General features: G+C 40.4%; 1 pseudogene; it reads right to left on the reverse strand.

The window, feature by feature from the left end:
• Positions 1 to 11,128: 11,128 nt before the first annotated feature.
• Positions 11,129 to 12,259, reverse strand: LOC109568903 (olfactory receptor 51L1-like; annotated as a pseudogene).
• Between the last annotated feature and the right edge of the window lie 938 nt (positions 12,260 to 13,197).

Below are 13,197 nucleotides of genomic sequence, written 5' to 3' on the forward strand. Positions count from 1 at the left end.
TTTCCTATGTCTGGAGTCTGGGGAGCTTGACCTAGGCAGGTGCCAAGGATGCAGCCTAGGGTGAGACACAGAAAGGTTAAGAAAGGCTGAAAAGGATCTGAAAATTGCCTGCCTAGTACTATCTGCAAACCTATACCACTTCTCCTATCATGACCAGCTCCATTTGGTCTTCAATACTAAATAAAAATGTGGAGTCATCTTTGAAAATAGATATAACTCCAGAATAAGGAAATCTGGTAGAATATTTTATAATTCAAAATTAAAATTAACCCCTTAGTGATGTCACTGTGTATATTTGGTAGGAATTGCCTGTTTCTCATGTCTCTACAAAGAGATGGTATTGTATAGTTTAAAGAAGGTATCAGTGGAAAGAAACTGACATAAAGAAAGCTATAATCCATCAGATATTCTATAGATCCTGGTTAGAGTATGTTGGATTTTAAGTGACTGATGGGGATAGGAGTTAAGAATAAAATTACTTCGGCGTTAATATAGAATCTATACTTCTGCTGCTGCTGCTGCTGCTGCTGCTAAGTCGCTTCAGTCGTGTCCGACTCTGTGTGACCCCATAGACCGCAGCCCACCAGGCTCCGCCATCCCTGGGATTCTCCAGGCAAGAACACTGGAATGAGTTGCCATTTCCTTCTCTAGTGCATGAAAAGTGAAAAGTGAAAGTGAAGTCGCTCAGTCATTCCCGACTATGGACTGCAGCCTACCGGGCTCCTCCATCCATGGGATTTTCCAGGCAAGAGTAGTGGAGTGGGGTGCCATTGCCTTCTCCGAGAATCTATACTAGAAATTCTAAATGTCCATGCCTGCCCTTCCAAGTAGCATCAGAGACTACCCTCCATTGGAGAATTGTCTACCTTTACCCGACTCAACATCCTTAAAAGGGGCTCAAATCTCTATGTTCATTTCACAAACTCTCAGGGGTCCTCAACCTCCAGGACCTAATGTCTGATCATCTGAAGTGAAGCTAATGTAATAATAATAGAAATAAAGTATACAATAAAAGTAATGTTCTTGAATTATCCCAAAATCATCCCCACCCCAGTCTGTGGAAGAATAGTCTTCTACAAAACTGGTCCCTGATGCCAAAAATGTCGGAAACTCCTGTGATTACTTTGCTTCTTATACATCATTGGGAGAGTATAGAAAAAAGACAGTGTTAAAAAAGTTAATAGAAAGACGTTTCCACCCCTTAGAATTCTTATTAGTGGGAAAAATACTCTATTCATTGGAAAATTCTTCTTCTGTTGTCAATCTACACATTACTGCATGGTTAATCAATGTTTGCTACGTATGTAAGTACAGCAAGCAAAAGTCCTAGAATATGTTCCCTTTATACCATGTTTCTTTTCTTTGTTTGATAAAATATTTTGCTTTTATTTGGAAATACAAGAGCTAGATGTCTTCTAATACACCATGTTTCTGAAACAGGAATAATGACAAACATCTTTATCCATAATGGCCCAACTTAATAGTGTGCTGTCTTCTGACCCTGTCCTGGGAAGGCAACTTGCATCTGTTTATGTTATCCAAGAGAAAGATATCTGTTCAGGACAGAGGAAAACAACCTCTGCATAACAAGGAGACATATCTATGAGGAAACAAACATCAACACCTCAGGATAGAAGGTCAATCAAAATCTCTGTGTTAGAAAAAATTATGAGAGGAATAAAATGTCTCTCTTCTCAGGTCAAGAAAACAGATCTGATCCCCCACTGGAAACAAAAAACTACATGATATAGGGGAAAATGCACTGGAAATAAAGAAGCTGCAGGTATTGAAAGGTGAGCTACAGTTGAATCCACAAACATGATTTTAAACCCTTGATTTCTATTAATAGTTTCTAGAGGGCTATTCTTTGAGCTGTAAAATGGAGACAATTATAATATATACATCCATAGGCTTGTTTTGGGGCTTAAATAAGTCAATGTAAGTGGATCATTAGCGTATGATGCACTTTCAATAAATGTTACTATTGTTGGTGAAATAATAATAATGACAATAATAATATCAATAAAAATCAGGCATTTAATTTTTATAAAATTAGTTTTTGTGTAGGCTTTTATCCCCCCTCTTTTATGAGTAATATTCAGTTTTCTTTTGCAATTAAGCCATTTCTTAATTGCTTCAATTTTTCTGGTTGATGACACCAACTTTATATCTTTATCCTAAGATACATTACAAGTATCTGGAATGTCTCTAAGAAATCATTTGACCCTGCTTCCTGATTCATCAAGGGCACTTCATCTCACACATATTAAAAAGTCTTCTGCTTTCCATAGCTCCTCTGTGCATTAATAACAAAGAAGTAGAAAAATGTTTGCATGAAAAAAGAGTCATTACTTAGAATCATCAGTACTAAGTGTCACCTGCCAGGTGAAAGGAAGCAGCTAAGGCTTGAGAGAGAATATGCTTGTCCATAACATATACTGTGGGGAGGGAAAAGTGGTCTGGAATCCAGCCTAAGCTTCAGGTTTGTCATTCTCATCTTCTGTGGCCTAGTGTGTTAATTTTGGAGACATTAAGAAAAAGGTGAAAGGAATTCCCTGGCTGTCCACCGGTTAGGTCTATATGATTTCACTGCCAAGGGCCCAGGTTCAATCCCTAGTCAGGAAACTAAGATCCCACAAGCCATATAGCATAGCCAAAAAAAAAAAAAAAAAAAAAAGTTCAGAGGGTTACAAAGAGTTGGACACAACTTAGCAACAGAACACAAAATACAACACATTTTTCAATAGTAAATACTACAGTACTATGACATGGAACAACAGACTGGTTCCAAATAGGAAAAGGAGTTCGTCAAGGCTGTATATTGTCACCCTGTTTATTTAATTTATATGCAGAGTACATCATGAGAAACGCTGGACTGGAAGAAACACAAACTGGAATCAAGATTGCCGGGAGAAATATCAATAACCTCAGATATGCAGATGACACCACCCTTATGGCAGAAAGTGAAGAGGAACTCAAAAGCCTCTTGATGAAAGTGAAAGTGGAGAGTGAAAAAGTTGGCTTAAAGCTCAACATTCAGAAAACGAAGATCATGGCATCTGGTCCCATCACTTCATGGGAAATAGATGGGGAAACAGTGGAAATAGGGTCAGACTTTATTTTTGGGGGCTCCAAAATCACTGCAGATGGTGACTGCAGCCATGAAATTAAAGGATGCTTACTCCTTGGAAGGAAAGTTATGACCAACCTAGATAGCATATTCAAAAGCAGAGATATTACTTTGCCCACAAAAGTTCGTCTAGTCAAGGCTATGGTTTTTCCTGCGGTCATGTGTGGATGTGAGAGTTGGACTGTGAAGAAGGCTGAGCACCGAAGAATTGATGCTTTTGAACTGTGGTGTTGGAGAAGACTCTTGAGAGTCCCTTGGACTGCAAGGAGATCCATTCTGAAAGAGATCAGCCCTGGGATTTCTTTGGAAGCAATGATGCTAAAGCTGAAACTCCAGTACTTTGGCCACCTCATGCGAAGCGGTGACTTATTGGAAAAGACTCTGATGCTGGGAGGGATTGGGGGCAGGAGGAGAAGGGGACGACAGAGGATGAGATGGCTGGATGGCATCACTGACTCAATGGACGTGAGTCTCAGTGAACTCTGGGAGTTGGTGATGGACAGGGAGGCCTGGCGTACTGCGATTCATGGGGTCGCGAAGAGTCGGACACGACTGAGCGACTGATCTGATCTGATCTGATCTGATATCATGAGTGGTTGGTTGACTCCAACCCTTCATGAAGAATATTGGATGTGGAGGGTCAACTATAAGTTATATGTAGATTAACCCCCATGTTATTCTAGGGTCAATGAATACTATCTTTTTACTTCATTACATGTGAGAATCTATTAATATAGAAAGCCAGAGATCAATGCTAATGGATAAGGTGTGAAGGTTGAGTGGGAATTTTTAAATGAGAGGTTAAAGTCTGCTGTTTAGTGAGGAAGAGGGCAAATAAGAATTATGGGAAAAGAAAAGAAAATGCATCGATTGAGCACTATGTATCAGGCACTCTGGAAGGGTTCCCTGTGTATGTTATCTTCATGTATGTCATCTTTTTTTTATCATCTAAATGCTCAAAACGACCAAATCACACCCAATTTACAACTTGAGGGAGTGAGAAATTGGCATTTAAATTGACTTTGTAAAATCACTGTTGCAAAACTTTAAGTTAGGAGAGGAGAAAGAAAAGAAGAAAAAAAAATACAGAAGAAAAGCCATACAAGGAAAATAGAGTTAACAAATAAGAAGGGGATGAAGAAAAGGCCAATCAGCCAGAGAAAGAAATGAACTGGTGAAGTGTAGGTCATCCATGGAGCTGGGTTTAAGAGTGACCATGCCTTAAAGGTCATGCAGCTGCCTACAAGGGTTGGAGGGGACAAGGCCTATTGGGTGTGGAAGGTGAAAAACAGGAGGATAAATAGGCATAAAAAAAATGAAGATAGATTTAAAAACAGACTTGCATGACTATTTAAAAGAGATGGATTTGGGGACAAAATGGAGGCTTCCTTGTCCCAGGTTTCCTGAATTAACTGAGAGGAAATAAATAGCACAGACTCCAAATGTTTTTCAGTCACACTAAGGCTTTCTGGACAAAAGTCTGTGTCTTATGTTTATCAGAGGGGGAAGGGTGGAAGGGAAGGGATAGTTAGGCAGTTTGAAATGGACATGTACACACTGCTACATTTGAAAAGGATAACCAACAATGTCCTACTATATAGCACAGGGAACTCGCTCAGTGTTATGTGGCAGCCTGAATAGAAGGAGAGTTTAGGGGAGAATGGATACATGTATATGTATGGCTGAGTCCCTTTGCTGTTTGCCTGAAACTATTACAGCATTGCTAGTCAGCTATACTCCAATACAAAATAAAAAGTTAAAAACAAAAATCCAAACACCAAAAAGTCTATGTCCTCCAGGGTAGAGTCTTTCATGACATGAGGAAAGAGGAAATAAAATATATACTAGAAATGAACTGCATCTCAGAACAAAACCCCCAGGTTGAGCTTACTTGGACAAATTTCTCATCCTCCTGCTCCTATTGACTGGACTTCTGGGCACAGTTCACTCCTCTATGAAGGCCCAGTGTGGGTTGGTCTCAGACTTTCAATGGGGTTGGTCTCACTCCTGGTCTCTAGGTCGCTAGCTGGCGGCAGGAGTAGGCTGGCCTTCTTATTTATTGTGACTCCAGAACCAGCCCTCTCCTTCTTCCATTTTTGTTAGTCTGTCCCCTGGGATATTCAGACAAACCAGTCTCAGAAAAATATGCTTCCTCTTACTGGACCTGTAAGAGAGAGGTAGGCCAAGAGAGGAGTCCCAGAGGGAATAAATTAAAAAACAAAGTCAAATTCTGAGAAAATATAGAATGAGATGATGTATGTAGGGGCATGCATATGTGTATATACCTGTTTGTGTAAACATATTTTAATGTCCATAGGCACATATATAAATTTATGTAGATGAACATATGAACAAATCTTTATACATGCATAAGAATACAGGTATATCCATAACCATGTATAGAATTTTAGTTGCAAGGTTTCATGACTATATAAGCTCTAATAGCTTTCCACATAGATATTTATCCACAGATGTGAATGTATGTGTTGCATTTCTCTAGATATATATGTCTTTATGTAATAATATATGATTTCTTGAAGATTCTTCTAAAATACTGCGATTATTGTCCCTAGCCTAAACCTTATTGATCAGATATATCCAACTGGCAAAGTCTGATCTAAGGGGCCTTTGAATTTGTACCTTTCATTCAAACTGGAGGTTTGTTCTTTAGGTTAGCAACTCCAGGGCATACCTCTGTCATATTACCATCTGTAATTTTGATCCCCTCAATCTCAATTTTTCTCACTTTGGTTATAATCTAGGCTTTTATGTTTCTCCTGGCTAAATTTTACCTGTTGTTTGGACTCTGAGAATGCATTCACTGTGATGTCTATTTCAGAGCCCAAGTTATTTTGCACCTGGAGTTGACATTTCCTGAATTAACCACAGAACTTGAAGTCAAAGCACCTGATTTCACGGTCTGTTTTCTCTCTTTAATGTTACTCTTTCATGGGACTTCCCTAGTGGTCCAGTGGCTAAGATTTCACACCCCCATGCAGGGGGCACAGGTTCAGTTCCTGGTCAGGGAACTAGATCCCACATGAGGCAACTAAGAGTTCGCATACCACAGTGAATGATCCCATGTGTTGCAACTAAGACCCTATGCAGCCAAATAAATAAATAAATATTTTTAAAAATTTTACTTTTTCATTGAGAATGTATGAATGGTCTCTGCGCTTATTTCCTCCCCCTTAATAATGTGAATGATTGTGCTTGTTTCAAAGAACAAAATATTAGTATTTTATTTTTTGAAAACTTAATTGAACAAAATTAAGTTCAATTAAGTGTTCAAAAGTAGTACGTACTCAAAATGTTATTTGGTTGTTCTTTTTCATCACCAGCAGAATCCCATTGCTGAAGAAATCATTCCCAGTTCTCTTTAAAATTAACCCTTGGCCTGCACTAATTCTCCTCTTTCTCTGACCTTTGTCCCTAGGGACTGCAAATGAGATTTTTTTTTTTTCTTGGATCAGGCACTGACTTTGCTAGTCTGAGGCATTTTTTGCTAGTCCTGATGGCATTCTTCTTAGATGATCACCTCACTTAGCCTCCCCTGAGGTAGAATGCCCCATGTCCAGATTATGCAAGGATTTATAGCCAGAGTTATTGGGATGATCTTCTCATTTTCAGCTGCTCACTTGCTCCTGTGTTCTGAACTATCACCAAATTATTGAAAATCTAGTTGCATAAGACACTCATCTCATGGCAGTGTCCTAGGCCATGTTGTATACTAAGGCTCATGCCTTGGGTTTCCTTTGGTAGGATTCCCACCCCAGCATAGTTGCAAGGAGATATACCCTTGATTTCCCTTCATAAGCAACTGTGATTCATTTAGATATTGCAACCATCGTACTTCTCAGTGTGCCTTTATATATTTTGTGGCATCTATAATCCCTTGTTCCCCAGGGATAGAGAGAATGACTAAGGAGCTATGCCGGGATGGGGAAGTCTTGGCAAAACCTTGTGCAGCATTCAGGTTTCCCATCAAACTGTTTAGAGGTAAGCTTTCCTGTGCCTCCTCCATAGCTATCTCAACTTACACCCTAAGGAGAGTTCCATTCTTCTTTCCCGGAAATAAAATAGATTAAATGTCTCCGTTTAATAGCAGCTTATGTATGTGGAGCACCTATTATGGTCCAGCTAGAGCTTAGAATCTTATCACGCATCCACCCTCCTACTCTGCATAAACATTACAGTCTGCCAAACAAGAGCTAGAACATAACTTTTAGAAATGAGAATCAAGAAGGATAAATACTTCATAGATGAAAGACAGATGGAGCAAACACATTTCAAAACAGTTATTTTATTGTACTTTTCTCACCTACTCTTACATGCTGTCCACTTTACTCATGAGAGTCCTTGGCATATTATTCATAGCTCATTTAAACTTCCCATCCAATACTTTCAGCATTCTTGTCAAGTCTGATTCTGATTCTGGTTCTGTCTTTTAAAATTGTGGAATTTTTTCCTTTTTGTATGACTTGAACTTTTTTTCTTGATAACTGTTCATGATGTACAGGGTAAAAGGAACTGTCATGAGTGAGCCTCTAGTAATGTGGTGATGAGGTGTGAAGGTAGGAAAAGCATTCTATAGCATTATGATTAGGTCTCAGCCTTTTAGTGGGTCTGTACCTCTGGACTGTGAACCTCACAAGTGCTTCTTATTTTTTTTTCTTTCTCTCCCCTTAGGTGGGACAGGATGGGTTGAGCCAGCTGTGAAGTTTGTTATGTCCCTTCCCCAGTTAGTTAGACATTGATAATATACCTTAGCAGGTTGGTTAACTAGTTTCCCTTGAGGACAGGCTTTATTAAAGAGGAAACAGTGTTCTGACATATCACAACATGGTTCCTTTTCCTCTTCTTCTGATGAAAAAACCGGAGATAATTTTTCTCAGATATTTATTGTGGACTCAAACAGAGCTAGTGGGGGCGAATCTCTCCTAAGACTTAATCCTTTGGGAGTTTTTTATTCTGTTGTCCCCATTGAGCCTTCAGCAATATTCAATTACAGATCAATTTTTCCTGTCCAGACACTGGTGGCTGCACTTGCTTCTGCTCGAGTGTCCCAGCTCTGGTAAGCCATGACTTATTCATCTGTCCGTCTCTTCATTCTTGGGAACAGTATTTTGCTCTGTGTCTTCCCTTCTCTTATGGATCCAAGAAGAGTTATTGATTTTTTCAGTCTGTTTTGCATCTTACTTGTTAGGATGGAGTGATGCAATCAAGCTCCCTACATGTGGAATCAGAAAACAATCCTTTTCTCCATTTTTAAAATATTTTCTTCTTATGAATTTTGTGACCCCATATTCTTATATTGTTCTTCTTGTCTCATTAATCTTCCCTCTGGTCTCCTTTGCTTGATTGTACTCTAACAAAACCATAAATATTATGGTTCTGTTAAATAACATAATAAATACTATGTTCTATTAGTATTCTGTTGAAAACTATTTCAGCTGCCTATACTTACTTTCCCTAAATGTTATTTCCACTTTTATGAATTTCAATACTAGCTATATGCTGATGACTCACAAAGTTATACTTATTTTTTTTTACAAAGTTATAATTCTAAGCTGGAAACTCAACTGTCCAAATATGAATCACCCAAATATGAACAATGAGGGTAAAAAGCAGTGTTGGAAAGTTTCGCTTAAATCTACAACAAGGTTACTTTGATGAAAGGATATAATAGAACTATTATGAGGAATTATGGTATATCCATTAGTTAATCCAAGGAATGTGAAATGATGATTCAACTTTCCACATCATCAGAGTAATTTATCATTAATGCCGTTATTATAGAATTAATATTCTAATAAATCAGTAGAAGATAAAATAAAAAAAATCACTTTAAGGGCTTCTCTGATGGCTCAGTGGTAGAGAATCTACCTAACAATGCAGGAGACACAGGTTCACTCCCTAATCAGGGAAGATCACATGTGCCATGGAGCTATTAAGCTGGTGAACCACGACTACAGAGCTTGTACTCTAGAACTCAGGAGCTGCAACTGTTAGAGCCCATGCTCCACAACAAGAAAAGTCACCACAATGAGAAATCTGTGCCCCACAACTAGAGAGTAGCCCCTGCTCACTGCAACTAGAGAAGCCTGAGCAGCAATGAAGACCCAGCACAGACAAAAATAAATGAATAAAATTATAAAAAATAAAGTGTTACTATCTAATGCAGTTTATAAAAAAGGAGAAAAAGAAGTCACTTTAAACTTGCAGACCTTTATGTAAAAGACAATCATTTTTATGTAAGAAAATGTTTTACTCCATATTTGTAACTATATATACAAGTAGCCAAGGGAACATTTCATGCAAAGATGGGCTCGATAAAGGACAGAAATGGTATGGACCTAACAGAAGCAGAAGATATTAAGAAGAGATGGTAAGAATACACAGAAGAACTGTACAAAAAAGATCTTCACGACCCAGATAATCTCGATGGTGTGATCACTCACCTAGAGCCAGACATCCTGGAATGTGAAGTCAAGTGGGCCTAGAAAGCATCACTACGAACAAAGCTAGTGGAGGTGATGGAATTCCAGTTGAGCTATTTCAAATCCTGAAAGATGATGCTGTGAAAGTGCTGCACTCAATATGCCAGCAAATTTGGAAAAACTCAGCAGTGGCCACAGGACTAGAAAAGGTCAGTTTTCATTCCAATCCCAAAGGAAGGCAATGCCAAAGAATGCTCAAAGTACCGCACAACTGCACTCATCTCACATGCTAGTAAAGTAATGCTCAAAATTGTCCAAGCCAGGCTTCAGCAATACATGAACTGTGAACTTCCTGATGTTCAAGCTGGTTTTAGAAAAGGCAGAGGAACCAGAGAGCAAATTGTCAACATCTGCTGGATCATGGAAAAAGCAAGAGAGTTCCAGAAAAACATCTATTTCTGCTTTATTGACTATGCCAAAGCCTTTGACTGTGTGGATCACAAACTGTGGAAAATTCTGAAAGAGATGGGCATACCAGACCACCTGACCTGCCTCTTGAGAAATCTGTATGCAGGTCAGGAAGCAACAGTCAGAACTGGACATGGAACAATGGACTGGTTCCAAATAGGAAAAGGAGTATGTCAAGGCAGTATATTGTCACCCTGCTTATTTAACTTATATGCAGAGTGCATTATGAGAAATGCTGGACTGGAAGAAACACAAGCTGGAATCAAGATTGCTGGGAGAAATATCAATAACCTCACATATGCAGATGACACCACCCTTATGACAGAAAGTGAAGAGGAACTCAAAAGTCTGTTGATGAAAGTGAAAGTGGAGAGTGAAAAAGTTGGCTTAAAGCTCAACATTCAGAAAATGAAGATCACGGCATCCGGTCCCATTACTTCATGGGAAATAGATGGGGAAACAGTGGAAACAGTGTCAGACTTTATTTTTCTGGGCTCCAAAATCACTGCAGATGGTGACTGCAGCCATGAAATTAAAAGATGCTTACTCCTTGGAAGGAAAATTATGACCAACCTAGATAGCATATTCAAAAGCAGAGACATTACTTTGCCAACAAAGGTCTGTCTAGTCAAGGCTATGGTTTTTCCTGTGGTCATGTATGGATGTGAGAGTTGGACTGTGAAGAAGGCTGAGCACCGAAGAATTGATGCTTTTGAACTGTGGTGTTGGAGAAGACTCTTGAGAGTCCCTTGGACCGCAAGGAGATCCATTGTGAAAGAGATCAGCCCTGGGATTTCTTTGGAAGGAATGATGCTAAAGCTGAAACTCCAGTACTTTGGCCACCTCATGCGAAGTGGTGACTCATTGGAAAAGACTCTGATGCTGGGAGGAATTGGGGGCAGGAGGAGAAGGGGACGACAGAGGATGAGATGGCTGGATGGCATCACTGACTCGATGGATGTTAGTCTAGGTGAACTCCAGGAGTTGGTGATGGACAGGGAGGCCTGGCATGCTGCGATTCATGGGGTCGCATAGAGTCGGACATGACTGAGTGACTGAACTGAACTGAACTGAGTCCATCTCTACTGTCTCACTGTATCTTCTCTAGGTAGAGCACCTTGAAGGTGGCCCTGAGAATCTGCTGGGTCTTGATGCTGTATATAACAGGGTTCATCAAGGGTGGGAAGAGCACAGAGATGGTGCCCATAATGACGTGCAACAGGGGTGAAGTGTGGCTCCCAAACCTGTGTATGATGGACAGACCTAGCATAGGCACGTAGAAGCAGAGCACAGCCAGGAGGTGGGAAAAACAAATGTTGAAGGCCTTGAGCCTCTCCCCAGTAGAGGCAATGGCCAGCACAGTATGAAGAATGATTATATAGGAGAGTAGGATGAAAAGAACATCAGAGCCCACAGCCAGCATGATGATGCACAGTCCATAGAGCCTGTTGAAATGTGTATTTGAGCCAGTCAGGTGGATCATGTCTTGCTGAAGGCAGTAAGCATAGTGCCCCACAGTGATAGTAGTCAAATTTCAAGAGATGCTATGAAGGTACGGCTGTGATGGCAGTGCTCCACAGGCCCAGCACGACCCTGACCAATGCCACACGAGGCCCCGTGAGCATAGATGCGTAGTGCAGTGAGAAATAGATGGCCACCAGGCCGTCCAGAGCCATAGCAAAGAGCATGGCAGATACCATGAAGGAGGAGTGTAGGAAGCACTGCTGCAGAACACAGGGCACCAGGCCCACCATCCAGGTCTCTAACTACAGCTCAACCAGCCTGAGGACAAGCACAGGCTCAAATCTGTCACAGCCAGGATGGTAAGGAAGTAGTACATGGGCTGGTGGAGGAAAGGGTCCATTCATACCCAATGCAAGATGGTGGCATTGCCCAGGAGGGCTACAAGGTAGCACACACAAATGGGCAGGGAGTTCCAGGGGTGAGCTCACTCCAGGCCTGGGATGCCCATCAACAGGAACGTAGAAACTCTGAGCATATCTGAGCCAGTCAGGTGGATCATGTCCTGGTGAAGGCAGTAAGCATAGGACAGTGACCCACAGTGACAGTAGTCAAATTTCAAGAGATGCAATGAAGGTGCAGCTGTGTGGCAGTGCTCTGCAAGCCAAGCACAACCCCAACCAATACCAAGATTGGAGCTTAGTAAGGTGGACACGTCGTCCTTCTCAAGAGTCCTCTTTGTTCTGTGAAAAGTGGCCATGGGTTCAAGTTTACTAGGCCAGCAAGTATGAGCTGTTACACTGTCATAGGGCAATAATGCCCTGCTGTCTGGTCTGGCCTCTCTGCTCTCTCTACGACTCAATGACCTTGCAGTAAACCCCTGCCCTCACAGACAGCCTGTCCTTTTCCTGTTTTTTCATCTTTCTCTTATTCCCATGGAATCTTTTACTTTGATGACATCAAATCTCGGCAAGGGTTTTCTGTATTCTTATTCTGAACCAGCTAGTGAAAGCCAGTTTTTTTGTTTGTTTGTTTTTTTAACCTCCCTTACAAAATTCTACATAGCTCAACCTTAACAGAATGCTCAGATTCTCAGAAATATCGTTATTCCCAAATTGCCTTCATTTGACTTTACCACTTTAAGCTTTTCTTAGGGAAGAAATGATCTCTCAATTTTCCAAGTGAAGTGAAAATGCCCATAGAGTTTCCTCATGCAATCTGCTCTCCCCTCTATCTCTTTATTGTCATGATGTGAATCTCTCTGCATGTCCATGCAATCAGGAGAAGTGGTATCTTGCTTCTCTCTAAACTTAATCTTCTCAAAGAACTCAGAGCTCATGGTTTCTAAAGAAAAGAAAAAGAAGAATTTGTTTCCAAGGAGCTGACACTGTAAAATCTTTATTTTTCCATTTTTAGTTGTTTTATTAAGATAGATTCAAGGAGTGGTATTTCTGAGACAGGGTGTATGAATATTTTTTAAAATCTTTTGATACATTTTTTTTCCTATGGAAAGTGAAAGTCACTGTCATGTCCCACTCTTTGCTACACCGCGGACTGTAGCCTACAGGCTCCTCTGTCCATGGAATTCTCCAGGTCAGAATATTGGAATATAGATCCCCAATATTCTCCAGGGGATCTTCCCAATCCAGGGACTGAACCCAGGTATCCCACAGTGCAGGAAGATTATTTACTGTCTGA

Source organism: Bos indicus, chromosome 15, assembly GCF_029378745.1.
Source record: "Bos indicus isolate NIAB-ARS_2022 breed Sahiwal x Tharparkar chromosome 15, NIAB-ARS_B.indTharparkar_mat_pri_1.0, whole genome shotgun sequence".
Taxonomy (NCBI): Eukaryota; Metazoa; Chordata; class Mammalia; order Artiodactyla; family Bovidae; genus Bos; species Bos indicus.